A 15,371-nucleotide genomic window follows, 5' to 3' on the forward strand; every position below is an offset into this window, starting at 1 on the left:
ACAGGTAAGTAGAACAGATCAATACACTATATCCTGGGTATATTTTGGTCTGCTTGTTACACCCAAAAATTGTAAAAAAAAAGAAAAGCTTTATACACACACACACACACACACGCACACACACACACATATGTATTTACATTGAAAGGATAGAATGTAACTGTGAAGAAAATTTAAAGAGAATTTAATAAAGAAAGAAAAAAGAATAAAAAAAGAGAGAGAGAGAATGTAATGAGACAGGTGAAGAGAACAGAGCAATGCACTAGATTCTGTTTGTTAGAGGAAACTGCATCCCAAAATTGTAAAGAAAGGAAAACTTACATATATTCAAAAAATAAATTAAATACAATGAAAGGACACAATGTAAGTGTAAAAATGAAAATTTAAAAAGAGATTTTTAAAAAAGAGATGATAAAATAAGAAATTGGTTGAAAAAGGAAAGAGAAAAAATTAAAATTGAAAAACTAAAGAACCATGGGGGAAAAAAAACCCCACGAATTCTATGTACTCTCTTCCCCTAGCACTGAGGGGACTGTTGCTCTGATTCTCATGTGTCTTTGCCCCAGGCGGAACTACAATGCCCCTGCCAGAGGCCAGGTTAATTAATCTGCTCTTGGGATTGTTCTCTGTAGGTTTTGTTCCCTGAAGTCTTTCCTCACAGCTTTAGAGGATGAGAAGGAAAAACGGTGGCCTCCCAATCTCTAGCCCCAGAGCTGAGTGCTCAGGGCCCCACTCCTCAATGCACCCTCAGGGAAAAGTGTCCATCACACCTGTCTCCCTGGTCTCCATCTGCACTCTGTGCCCACCCAGCCTGTGACCAAGCATTTGTATATCAGGCAAGCAACCCCATTTAGGGTCCCCAAAGCCACTCCTCAAGGGGAGGAAGGGGGGTTTCCCCAGTTCTTCTGCTTGCTGGGCCCCTGCTCAGAGAGTGGTCGTATATAGCAACCCTGAGCTGGGATCCCACTCCTGAGCTCACTGATTTTAGTTGGCTTCCCGGCTCTGATGCCTGGGAGCTCTGCCACACTCAGGTACCCTGGAGGATCCTGAGACCACTCTATCCCACCTAGGATTCTGCCCTACTTCACTACCAGAGCACCTTTCAGACAGGGACGGCTTGCAGAGCCTCCCTTCCCCTGCCCTTTATCTTCCCATATATCACCTGGGATTCATTTCTCTGCACCTCCTACCTTGCAGAATGAGTCAATTTTCTATTTGTAGAAGTGCAGCTATCCTTTTCTTAGGTCTGCAGTTGAGTTTGCAGGTGTCTAGAATGATTTGATAGCTGTCTAGCTGAATTCCTGGGACCAGACAAAACTAGGGTCCCCTACTCCTCCAACATCTTGAACCGACCCCTATCTTAATGAAAATAGTGTAACTTTGAAAAAACAAATAGACTTCCATTTACAAGACAACTCTTTTACTTCCTTTCTACTGTTTTGATTATCACTTGCAAGATTTATGTTATTCTCGTTTTGTTTAAATTTGGAAACTGGAATGTTGAGGAGCAGCTGATAAAGCACATATTCCAGATTTTAAAGTTTTAGCTTAGTATCAACTCTTCAGGACAAGAAAGAGCTAGCAGATTTTCCTTTTTTGTGAAAATATGGCAATAAAAATGCATTTGTAGTTACAAAAGAGGTCAAGGTCATTTGCTGCGCTCATTAGTTCTGCCACTCCCATGAAAAAGGCTAAAAGCACTGTCTACATTTTGCAAATGAAAAAAAAAGTTAACAGGTTTCATCTTGCCCTGGGTATAATAGCAAAGCCTGTGGTAGAGCCAGAAATAGAACCTGAATGCATTCATGTTCCTTTTTTGATACAGAACAGGACTCAGCTCAAGCAGCCTCATTAAAATTGTGCTACAGAAGAAGCGGGTCTACCTCTTCACTCAATTTTCCTTAATAGAATTAAATGGCTCATTTAGGCTGTGCTTTCAACCTTATGCTTATTCATTTAACCGACCCACCAAATATCATTTATACAGTAATTTCATAGACTACATTGGATGCTAAGCATAATAGGAGGCATGTAATCATTTTAAAGAATTCTTTTAAGAAAAAGCAATATTTAAAATCTAATACAATCAACCAGTAGAAGACAGCAAGCACTGTTGCTTAGGGTCAGCTGGTCAACATGGGCCTTCGAATATGGCTGTCTTAATAGGATTCTGGATTTCAAAGGGTTCTAAATTAAATACTGCAATCACTGTGAAGGAAAAGCACCCTCAAAGTTGCAGAAATTGAGAATTCCATGCTGCCATCCTGTGTCCACCATCTGGCCACTGCAGCTATGATTTCAGTTTCCTTCCCTAAGTTTGTACAAGTGTTGGGATGGAACTTAAATCAGTGCTGCTACAGTGTTGCAATGTGCTTAGAAACCCTAATATGTCCACCAACCAGCCATACGCCTGGACTGGGAGTAGAATAGTTCTCACAAAACGTTAGCAATATGTGGATCCTCAGGGGCAAAATGAGGAATTTCATCATGCCTACTGGACCCAGTGGGTAGCTGAAAGGATTAAATGAGATCATCTCCATAGAGCAATGTAAGCACAGAACAGGTAGTAACTGCTCAATAAAGGCGAACACTTTGTATCTTTAACACACTGGCCTGCACATGCCAGCCTTGCAAACAGCAACATTTTATTGACATGCATTTATATAACATGTTATCAATAAGCATCACTTATGGGCATGTTTAACATGGTCTTCGAGGCCTGGCATGGTCTGTTAATGACCAGCATCTCCAGCCACAACCACCCCCCTCCACCGTAGCCTACTCTATATCATGCCTTATCCTGTGTCTCTCTCCATGCCCCACCCATTGGTTTTTGTCCAAAAGTCACAGCAACCTTCCCGCATTTCCCTGAAAGCACCGAGCTCCCTCCTAGAATACCCGCTCTGTACATGCATTCCCCTCTCCATGGAACTATACCCCAGGGTTTTCTCCTTCTCCCGATAAACTCATCTTCAGTTTTCTGCTTCAACAGAAAGCTGAGTCTTTGATCTCCATTGTAACTCTTCTTAAGCATTAATTTTGCATTTTTGATGTGATTCTTGTCTGTTTTACCCACTAGACTGAAGTTTCCACCAGGGCAAGGTCCATGTTTGGGGCTTTTTTCCCCCTCACTATCTATATCTCTCCAGGTCTATCACAGTGTTTGGCATATGTTACTTTCTCAATACATACAGGTTCTATAAACATATAAGGCTATGACTCCCAATGATTGAGCATTTCTCTTTCCGCTTTATTTCATAATCCCTGTTCTTCTCACCTCTGGTCTTAACTATAATTTGAAGATATACATATGTTATTAGGTTTAAATAGCTTGGGAAAAATAAAATGTAAATTTCAGCTTAAAAAGAGAGGGAATAAAAGAGATTTCAATGAAATAAACATAGCGAGAAATGGGGCAGTGAGCCAACCTTAGCAAGGAGCAGTGTGACTAGTAGTTAAGCCATTACTGCAGGCCCATTCCCGGGCTGGGAAGCTGAAGGGTTTGAAGACCCCTTTCCCATCCCCACCACAGTTAATCTTCTCCATAAGTTTCCTCTCACTAGTGACTTCTACTAGAACTGTGTGACCCAGGGCAATGGGCCTTGTCCATCTTGGTTTCCTCTGCATTATCAAAAGTGGACCAAAATAGGACCCTACCTGTGTGCAGGGTGCCAACCAAGCATCACTCCTTAAAAAGCCTTTCATCATATTTAGTCACTTCTGCAGTGAAATATATTTCCAAAAGAGCCCACTGCCACCAGTTATGATTTTTGTTTGTTTCTTAGAGGCAGAGGGGATGACTATTCACAGGAATGACTTTTTGCTATCTTCAGTTTTTCAAGTTGTAATAAATACTGACGTTTTTCTCCTTAGCATAAGACATACTGGTTTACTTACGTCTTGATTTTTCTCCTCCACTAGAATGTCACACTAAGGCCTTTGTTTCATCCACCCGAGGATTAGAAAGTTGCATGGCACATCGTAGGTACTCAAATGTGAATAGAAATGTAGCATGGGAAAGAACAGCTCAGGATTTGAGGAGGTGTAAGACCCAGACCGGTGCCCCAGGTGCTGAGCGGGGGAGGTAACCGTGAAAGGCTCGCCAGTAGAGTCCCCGAGGAAGGGACGTTGGCCTGAAAGAACCAGATCCATGAGAGTCCTGAGGGACGCCATTATCCCGCTGGGTCCCTCAGGCTCTGAAAATGATGGCCTGCTCCACTGGACTCGTCTTCCCGCCAAAGCAAGACCCAAAAGTCCCTGGCGCTGAGACCTTCGGGGCCAATGGCCGGTCCCGCCCGCTCCCACCCCCTTCCGAAGGATTGGTTGCTCTCCCCGCCGCCCCGCCCCTGCCTTCCCAACGATTGGCTGCTCTCCCCACCGCCCCGCCCCCGCCTTCCCAAGGACAGGCTGCTCGCCCCGCCCCCTGCTCCCGCCCCGCCCCCTTCCCGGGGATGGGCCACCCTCCCAAACCGCTTTGCAGCCCCGCGCAGCTGGCGGGGTCTTGGCGGGGACCGTTGTCGCTAACCTTTTCGTCTCGCCTACCGGGGAGGTGAGTGTGACTCAGCTCAGGTCCCCTGTGGCGGGGAGGGCGCCCGGCCTGCGGGCCCGGCTGGGGCTGCGCTCGCCCCGCGTCCCCTCGAGCTTTGCCCGCCCGGAGCTCCGCTGCTCCCGGCGGCCAGAACGGAGGGGTAGAGCAGTCTCCTCCGAGGCCCGGGGGACGGGCGGCCCAGCCCGTCCCGGGGCCACGCGAGGCACAGGCGCCGCGCGGAGCCGCCCGCAGGCCTCCCCGCGCCCGGGGCCGCCGCCCTAACAACCTCGTGCTTTGCTCCCCCAGGGCGCCGCCGCGGCCACCTCGTAGCGGGTTCGGGGCCGGCCCGCCTGCGCCTGCGGGAGCCCGGCCCGACCCGGGGACCGGAGAGTTTGTCACCGACGACGTGTGCGCGGCTGCGTGGGCTGAGCTCTACGCGCAGGTAGGTCCGCGTCCTGGAGAGAAATGCGAGGACCCAGGCCCGGAGCACGTGGCCAGTGGCGACCGGGGCACCCACGTGTTCGGTTCAGTGGACCCCAGATTGTCTGGCCCTTCGGATGGGCGAATGCGCGTTCCCGGGCTCCTCCGGCACAGCAGCTGCTTCCGGTGGGTTTTCGGACTCTTCGAGAAAGCGCTGAGATCCAGGGGATAGATGAGAGGAGTGCAGGGATCCTAGAGAACCCTGTAGAAAACCCACCGGACCTTCCCTGTGCCCTTTTAAGGCTGACGCAGTGCCTTAAGAGGCTAACACGGAAGGGTAAAGTAAGTCTCCATAAAACCCAGGGAAGAGACTGTAGAACTCTTCTTTGGATCCTGTCTGGAGTCACAGCTGAACCAGAGGGAAATTTTCTTTCAGTTCAAGCACCCTGGTGATATTTTAACAGGGCTCTGAGCACAAGTGATGAAATCAAACTTAACCTTAGCATTGATGGTACATTCAGTGGAAGTGTTGGCATTTATCACGAAGGCAGGAACAACCTACTAGAATGACATAAAAACTATAAATTGAGAACGTCGGAAAACCCTGGGTGACAAAGGTCATAAAGCCTCTGGAGACAGACTTCACCTGGTAGAAACACCAGATCCAGAATACTGAAAACTGACCTATTTTGAAATGGTTTTTTGGTCACCCCATGCCTGCTGACATGTAAAAACCTTCCATTCCTGGATTGGGTGAGCATATGGGGCCTTGAGTGAACAATTGAGTATGTAGACTAGTTATATATAAGAACTGTTGGAGCATATCATCAACAGGTGAAAAAAAACCACAGTCTTCACTTACTAACAAGCCTCGCCATACCTTTGTACCAGGAGATGGAGTATACACCAAAGTTTTTAGAAGAAAACTTGTATTATCAGCTCACTAGGACAGACTTTAGGAAATGCTGTTAACCATCTACGCTGTCATCAAAATTAAAATCTTCCAGGATTCCCATGAGACACACCCAAGCTAGTTCCAGATCATCACGCTGGTAACATTTAGAAGGCTGTCCCTATGAATGACCTCAAATTGAGTACTTCCAGAGCCTGCTCAGACTCCAGAAGCAGATGACACCATGAAATAAGCAGCTTTGTCCAAGATCTTGAATCAAGAATGTTCTCTTCATTTATCTTCCCTTGAAGCCTTTCTCCCTGACCTGGAAAATTCTCTGACCTAGAGATCTTTTAGAAAAAACAGAAACAAAAAAACAAAAAAAAACCCTGCCTCTTTTATTTACAGAAAGATTGGCTGGAGGTTGCTTGTCTTAAACTATTCTCCCTCTGTCCCTCCACTATGGGCTCCCTTTCAAACAGAGTCTTGCTTCAGCTAACCCTTGGTGCTTTTTCAATAATTCTAGCACAGCCCCATTACCCACTCCCACCACTCTTCCAAACCCCGACACCTTAGCTAATTTATCTGATTGCCGGTTTTATCAACATCTGTATAATGCACAAGAACTGAACAAGTTTTTGTTCCTGCCCACGCAAGTACCTGGTGGAACCATTCTCTATAGTGGATGTATAAAAGGGAACCGTATCCACAAACAAGAGGACAAAATGACTCTACTTGGCATTAAGAAACTTCTACAGAGGCTCAAGGTCTATCATTTACTCAGATGAAGCTTTTGGAGGGAAATTTTCCTCTTTGTATTGAAAATAAAAATCTCACTGGACCCTTCCTAGGTAACATACTAAAACAGTACTGTAATTAGACACTCTGGTTTGGTTCCACAGATGGCACCTTCAGACCTTCTACAGATGTTGTAAATGAGTCCAGGGCTGATTATTATGATGCAAATGTTTGCCTGGCCACTGAACAATATTCCTAGGTTGCAGGCCACACAAGTGAGATGTGGAATAGCTTGGCTTTTCCCTTGGTTGCTCTGCCCAATACCCAAGACTATATATGAGTGGCCCAAAATTCTGGAATGACCTGGTTAGGTAAAGACATCCATCTCTACGACTGCCAAAATCAAACCAAAGTTCTTCTATACCAGATATTTGCGATCTGTTTTGCTCCTACAGGCTGACAGAGGCACATGTAAGTGGGCATGTGCACATGCCAACATAAGTAATGACAGAGGCCATGCTGGGCACCACATGCCAGCCTGGTGGGTCACATGTTCACATGTTCACCACCTTGTCCGTGGACAACAACCCTGGTGTTGTTATCTTAGGTGGTAATGATTTATATAAGGAATTCCCACCTAAATGGTCAGGCCATGTGGACTTGGCCACCTGGCGCCTGCCGTCACCCAGTACCCTATTTTAAGTCCTAGCCAAATCACACACACAGTCTCCTTAATAAAGCAGCACCACGTAGATCACCCAACCAGACCTCATAGACAGTCCACCCATTTTTCACAATACCAATTCAATAAGGACCCTTTCTCCAAGTGTGGGAACTTCTCATCTAGAAGAAACAATCCTAAACATTTCCAAAGTCACAGAACAAGAACTCACTACCACGGTGTAGCCCTTGGAAGCGCACCCATCAGGAGCTAGCAGTTTGCTCTCTGCACTCCAGAATCACCATCTGGATCTACCGGCTGCTCAACAAGAAGCACGTACGATCACTGGCAAACGATGCTGCCCCCAGGTGAGCATAACTCAGAAGAAGTCCTGTTTCTTCTGAACCGTGTGAAGGAACATGTCAACAGTCTACATCCAACAAGCAAATTATGATTTAATTGGACTGATCTATTCTCAGGCATGAGAAACTGGTTCAGTGGCCCTTGGGGCCATGTGTTTGGATTTGTGCTTTGCTTTTTTATCCTTGCCCTGATCTGTGTTTTTGTTCACGGATCTCTTACTTTCAAAGTTCCAGCCTAAGCCTCCTCTTCATGGCAGTCCACTGGGCTGCTTGCTCATGAAGCTTCATGTCAGGTTTCAAACAAGGAACTCAGGAGGCTAGTCCCACCAGGAGGGCATAAAGACCACTTTCAACCGAGAACATCTGAATAAACAGCAGCTGCGGAAAGAGGCCTACTTTAAACTTCTCTTTGATGAGTAAAGCAGGCCTTCCTGAGAATTCAGCTGTCTTAAGCCCCTCTCCGGGGGAGCCTTTTGTAAAGGAGGAGCCTGACTTGGTATCAGGACACCTGAAGAACTGTGTAAATAAGTCCTATCTGCTCCTTCCCTACTTTCCAACTGAAGCATTACTGATACCCTGTCCACTATCCCATAAGCTGGTAGATAAAACCTTATCCCTGACTGTTCCGTCAGCTGCCCTGGATGGCCTACTCCCACATCCCATATAATAAACTTTCCTCTTATTATTCTGTACACTCACAGGCCCCTAGCCACTTGGATCTAAAATCTGGTATGTTTAAGAACCGAAGACTCTCTTTATTTCCCTGCAGGAGAACGCTATAAACCGTTGATACTGGAAGGGTTTGGAGTGCTCTCCTGATCTGTGTGCATTTGATCTCCAGTCTCACAGGGAAGTGTATCTGGTGTGAGGGTTAGCCTTCTGGTCTCCCATGGGCAGCGGCAGGGAGGAGGATTGTAGGGACAAGGCAGCATTTCATTATATTGAACACATCATCTACCCCAGCCCATGGTGAAGTCCTTCCATTTTTCTGTTGAATCCTCCCCCATTTGGCAGGTGAATAAACTCAAAGGGTATCATTACCAAAAATAAGAGCAAGATGCAGAACAGGGTGTCTGGTGTGCTGCCTTTCATAAAGCAGTGGAAATAACAAATGTTATAGCGGAAACTACACATATGTCTCCATATGTGTAGTTTCTCAGTTTTGCAAGTAGACCACTCAGGAAGGATAGATGAGCCAGAAGCTAATGGAAGTGATTATATTAAGGGGCATGGGCAGTGAGAGTCCCACCTCTTTTTAAAAAGTTGAATATAAACAACCTGATGAACATTTTCACAAACTGACAACCTAGAGAAAATTGTTCTTTGAAGTCATGCAAAAATAATGCAAAAATAATCCGGTAATTTTGGATACATCCTTAGAGGTAGGATTATTGCTCATAGTAATGTCAAAAGATTGAAGGAACAGACTAGTCCAGTGGTACAGAGCATAATAAAACCTGGGTGGTTTTATTATGCACAGAATATAACCCATATTATGGGCAGAAGTCCTAATCACTTGCTTTCCTGTGTATGTTAAACAAAATGCAGCTGAACTCTTGGCATTGAAACCGGAGACACCATTAAAGTAAGCACACAGCTTTCGGTGTCGAGCATGGTAAGTGGATCGTATGGTAGATAACGCATGTAGGATGCTATATTAGAGGGGCAGAAGTGCAAAGCCATTGAGGGAAAGCGTTAGGAGAAGAAATCCAGATTCACAATCACGTCCGTTTTCTTCCATAAAATGGAGATAAACAGGAGAGGGTGGGTTGAGCCAATACTGCTTACCCCTCTTTTTTGGCTATAAAAATGAGTCTTGTTTATTTCATTTTAGGAGAAGGTTGATGGCCACAGACCCTTGGATTCAGTGCTCCTGGTCACTGCTAAGGAGGTTTAAGACAAAACTAGATTATCTGTTGTGTGCCTGTTGTCTGTTCCCTGCTAGACAGTAAGCTCCACAAAGACAGGTGTGTTTGTTGAATCACAGTGAAGAGGGTTGTGGTAAAGATGAACGAATGCAGGTCAAGCCCTCACAGTTGACCATGGGCATTGCTTAGCTCCATGTAAGTCAGGGTGCACGTGTAACTAATGTGAACCTCTGGAAGATTTGAACTTTTGCATTAACTCTTGTCAGATTTAAATTTGAAAACGTTTGAATAAAGATGATTATTAGATTTGGGAGTTCTTGTCCTGGCTTGCTTTGTTTCCCTTTGAGTATTCAGGTATATCAGAAACCTCACAAATACTATGCACATGTATTTATTGAGCCCATTAATTCCACAGTGTTGAGTAGGAATAAAGTTATAAGGAAAACTGAAATAAGAGTGCAGTTTTTGGAGTCTTAGGAGATGTCTGTTGGGCAGATGAAGTCTTATCAAATAGCATGAGTGGCTTTGAAATATGTTAAACCATACAATATTGGGTTAAAGGATAAGAAGGTTTTCTGTTTCCATATGTAAAGTTTGTAGAGGATGGAGAATCCTGGAAAAATAGTTTCAAGTTACTAATGATGGACACAAAGACATTTTTTATATTTGAAACTTATAAGAAAAATATCTGTCATTATTCAATAGAACACAATACCTTGGTTGGGAAAGGAGTTTATTATTTATTAGCTAGCTCAAGTTTTAGCAATTTGCTGGATTGTTTATCAACATTTACTGAGACTCAATGAAAGATACTGCAAATCAAGGGCCATTGTAATCAATTCTTTTAGGATTAAGAGTAATCCTTTGAATGATTGTTAACAACAGTGAGTGATTTGAACATTTTAACCTACAAATAGGATTAGGATGGCTCTCCAAAAAACATTGTTTTTAAGTGTTTTGTTTGCAAATTGTACCATTTTAGAAGTTTTGTTATAATGAATGGAAAACATCCAAGTTGAAGTATTATGCAAATGTCCTGTTTCTCGTTAAAGTTTAACTCACAAAATTGTAGCATTCAGTAGTAGATCTTTCCTCTGTTGCAATTATTACCGTGGTCTTTCAATGGTGATTTTCTATTTCTACATTTATTACTTTAAATTCTACTGTATGGCAGATTTATTTCAGTCATTTTTATCAGTATGGACTCAGGGATATCCACATTATTCTTAGGCTGTAATGCAATACCATCATTTCTCCTAGTGCTCAGATTATCCCAACTTTGGCCCCTGAGTGCTCTTCAAAGTAGGTTCCTACATCCTTTTGACATATGCCCATTCTGTGTTTTCAGTTAAACACTTACATTCTGGAACATCATGATGCTCTAGCCTCATCTTATATGTTTCCTGCACAGCCTTAGAACCAGTCATTTTCTAAGAAACCATAGTTCCTTTTGCTGATAATGTTATTTAGAGACCAAAATCAGGGCACAAAATGTGCTCATTGCCACGGCTACTAAGATCTGTGTACGTGAACCCATGTATATACCAGTACCTGTATTTCTGTGTCTAGACATGGTAAAATAAATTAGTTCATACTGATTTCCCCAACACATTTATGATGTGGAGAACAAAGGCAAAAGAAATATAGAAAAAAATTAAACATCCTTAAAATTTACAACCCATTGATCAGCACTTGGGATAGGCTGAGTGACCTTCTCCAAGGAGCTTAGCTGTTCAATATTAATACATTGCTAGAGGTAAAAGGTAAACTTAGTTTGACATTAACCTGACCTCCATGATCCTGTAAAAAATCCCTTTAGAAACTTCTTTGTCTCTACCCTCCAGGATATTTTAGCAAACATTTTCCAAGCATATGGCCCACTGATATACATCTGAAGAGTCTCATGACTAAGGTTTTACTGGACAGTAATAAATGATATTTTCCTAACAACAGCTAGTCTGTCAAGGTCCTGGAAACCTTGCTTCCAGACTCATTAGAGACCTACACCATCCCTAGCCCCCTTCCATCTTGAAAGTATATAATCAGCCACTCCTCACAACCCCGTGCAGCACTTTCTGTCCAGAGATCCTGTCCCTGTGCTGTAATAAAACCACCTTTTTGCGCCAAAGATGCCTCAAGAATCTTTCCTGACCATTCGTTCCTAAATCCCAACTTTTCATATCAACCTATATATTTTTTCCTGAAACAATAAACTATTTTATCATATACGTATAGGTATATATAAACCATAAATGTATAGGTATATAGATACCTCTTTAAAAGTTGATCCATCACTGGATCTAGATAATCTAAGTACAAAATGGAAGTGATCAAGAAAACCACTTACATTACTTAAAGGAAATAAAGTCAGTTCCTCACTCAATTCTAATGTTACGTAGATGGACTACGGGAAACAAATACTTTCTATTCTGATCATTACATTGCGACTTTATAGAAGATAGAGTATTTAAATGTAGCCATCAAACCAGAAGTCAGTACTCCTGCAAAGAAATACTTCAGGAGGAACAGTTGCATTATTACTTTGCAACAATTTTGTAGACTGTGATTTTCAAACCTAGAGATCTGCAAAAATCAAAGATTAAGAGGATGCCCACTCAACATTAAAAAAAAATACATACTATATAGTAATAACAACTGTAGGTAAACATGTAATAAAAGTAATTGTTAAGGAAAGTATGGATGATTTTCTCAGTCAACAAATCTTAGCTTATGATAAAATTCAGTATTGCTCACATTCTTTTCTCTTACCTTCTTTCCCTCCATTACACTCATCTGGTCAAGTGCCAGCTCTGCTGACCCTCACCCCTTACCTTACCACTCCCCCTTCCCGACCTCCCTACCCCACTTGACCCCATGCTGCCCCAAACCATCCACCTACTCCTGGCTCACACCTGCACCAGAGCATTGCTAGAATCTAATGCTTAAATGAGTTGCCAGGTCTCACTAAGTTCACAATCACAAATCCAAAAGTAACACTGCCTAGCAATTCTATAGTTTCTACTTTCCTGAACACCTATATCTTACTTTCTCTTCTCCCCTTTCCTCAGAATAATCTTATACTCTCTTCCCAAATAAATACACATTCCCATTTGATGACTTTGCCTCATCCTTCATGGAGAAATGGAAGAAATTAGACCAATGGGCTATCATCTCACCAACCTACCCCTATAGTTACCGACACTTTGCCTTCCCTCTCTTCCCATGAAGCACCCTTGAACCTGTCACTGTCTGAGCTTCACTTTCTTCTCTCAACTCTCTCCAACGACACTTCTATCCACCAATGAGATTAGTCACATCAAGGACACTGAAGTCCTCCATCTTGCCAAGTCAGTGGTCCTACTAAGTTCTTAACAGATCTCCCAGTGCCATTCTTAACAGTTGGCCACTTTTTCTTTTCAAATACTCCCTGAGTCACCCTATGATGGTTAATTTTTGTGTCAATTTGACAGGGCCATGGGGTCACCAGATATTTGGTCAAACATTATTCTGGATGTTTCTGTGAGCATGTTTTGGAGAAGATTACCATTTAAACCAGTGGACTGTGTTAAAGTAAATTTTTCTCCCTGAGGTCAGTAGGCCTGAATAGAACAAAAGGCCTGCCTCTTCCATGAGCAAGAATTTCTCCTGCTTGACTGCCCTCAAATTGGGACATCAACTTTTTTCTTGCCTTCAGAGTTGAACTAAAATACCAGATTTTCCTGGACCTTAAGCCTGCTGGCCTTCAGATGGGAACTCCACAATCAGCTCACCTGGTTCTTCTCAAGGCTTTGGACTTGGACTGAAGCTAAACCATCAGCTGTCCTTGATCTCCAATTTTTCAACTCACTCTGCAGATGCTGGGGCTTGCTGGGCTCTAATAATGTGAGCCAATTCCTGTAATAAATGTGTGTGTGTGTGCACGCGCGCACACACTTGTGTGTGTCCTATTGGTTCATTTCTCCGTAGAACCCTAATCAAAACATATATTCTCCTGGTTTTCTCCTCCAATTAGGTACCCCTTGGCCAATCCTGCTGTGCTCCTTCTCTAAGTGTTAGCGTGTCCTGGGTGTGGTTCTAGGCCCTCTGTCCCTCTCTATCTACATAATAACCTCGACCAGTGTCCTCTGCCTGACACTGTGGCTTTAAATAGTGTCTACATGCCAATGATTCCCACATCTGTATTTCATACCCTGATTTCTCCACTCAATTCTAAACTCATGTATCCATACTTATTGTCATCTCTTGCTGGATTCTTCATAGGCATCTCTATACGGCCAAACTTAACCCCCAATTCCTTCCCCAAACATTGTTTCTTCTCCAGTTTTCTTTCTCTCCATGCACAATGACACTGTCCACCCTGCTCCTCAAGCCAGAAGTCAGAGGGTCTTCAGCCACAAGCACACTGTGGAGATAATGTGAGTTCGGTTCCAGACCACTGCAATGAAGTGAATATTGCCGTAAAACAAATCAAATGAATTGTTTGGTTTCCCAGTGCATATATAAGTTATGCTTACACTCTGCTGTGGTCTATTAACCAATTGTGTGATAAGCAGTATGTCTAAAAAAGTGTACATGCCTTCATTTAAAAATACTTGTTTGCCAAAATATGCTAACCGTCATCTGAGCCCTCTTCAGTGAGTCGTTGCTTCTTGGCCTTTTGGCCAAGATCAAATGAGCTTTCAGTGAGTCATAATCACTGATCACAGATCACTGTAACAAATATAATAATAATGAAAATGTTGAAATATTGAGAGAATTGCCAAAATGTGACACAAAGACATGAGGTGAGCAAAGGCTTTTAGAAAGATGACGCTGACAGACATGTTCCACACAGGACTGCCCAAACCTTCACTTGGTAAAAGCCACAGTAAACCGTACAACACAATACAAGGAGGTATGCCTGGTTCCTTCCTCCTCCTTCACCTTGCCATTCCCCTTGAATGATGCCATTCATCAGCCCATCGGCAAATTCTTTCAATTCTGTTACCCTCATACAATCCCAATACCAGCCAGCATCACTCCAATTCCAGCCATGGAGTCCTCTACCCTGGATGGCTGCAACCCTCCCCACTCTCAGGGTCTAATCTTGACCCCCCCATCCCAAAATTCATTCTTTGTGCTTTAGGCAAAGGAGACTCAAGAAATAAATAAACACTTTCACATAATTCCCCTACTGCAAGTCTCCAAGAACTTTGCCTCATAATTAGAATAAAATCCATACTCCGCAAGTAGCCTGTAAACCCCAGTATGATCTGCTGCATTAATCCTCCAAGTTTGTTCTTGCCTTGGGATCTTTGCTCTAGAAGGCGGCAGAGGGCTGCCCATGCTGCCCACCCATCCTCATGTTCACATAGCTTGAGTTCTAGTCACTGAGATCTCAGTTTACATAGTACCTCTGAGAGGCTTCCCTTATCTGAGCTCCCAGTCTGAAGAAACCCGAGTGTCTCTCACTCCAAGGCTTTGCACTACCCAGCCCTTCCCTTTCCCTCCAGGATGAATGGAGGAGACCGTGTGCTATAACCATTAAAGAATGCAGCAGTAAAGAAAGTGTAGGAACTTTCAGGGTGCCTGAGTGGCTCTGTGGGTTGGGCCTCTGCCTTCAGCTCGGGTCATGGTCTCGGGGTGCTGGGATTGAGCCCTGCATCAGGCTCTTTGCTCAGTGGAAAGCCTGCTTCTCACCCCCCCACTTCTGCCTGCCTCTCTGCCTGCTTGTGATCTCAATCTCTGTCAAATAAATAAATAAAATCTAAAAAAGAAAGAAAGAAAGAAAGAAAGAAAGGAAGGAAGGAAGGAAGAAAGAAAGAAAGAAAGAAAAAGAAAGAAAGGAAGGAAGGAAGGAAGGAAGGAAGGAAGAAAGAAAGAAAGAAAGAAAGAAAGAAAGAAAGAAAGAAAGAAAGAAAGA

The 15,371-nt window shown here is 43.6% G+C and overlaps 1 non-coding gene across 1 annotated transcript; it reads left to right on the forward strand.

The window, feature by feature from the left end:
• Positions 1 to 5,237: 5,237 nt before the first annotated feature.
• Positions 5,238 to 5,359, forward strand: LOC116871898. Its single transcript, XR_004383556.1, has one exon. It is a non-coding gene; the product is annotated as a small nucleolar RNA SNORA26 (small nucleolar RNA).
• Positions 5,360 to 15,371: the final 10,012 nt, after the last annotated feature.

This window comes from Lontra canadensis, unplaced genomic scaffold (assembly GCF_010015895.1).
Source record: "Lontra canadensis isolate GAN:19392208 unplaced genomic scaffold, GSC_riverotter_1.0 scaffold1, whole genome shotgun sequence".
In the NCBI taxonomy this organism is placed as follows: domain Eukaryota; kingdom Metazoa; phylum Chordata; class Mammalia; order Carnivora; family Mustelidae; genus Lontra; species Lontra canadensis.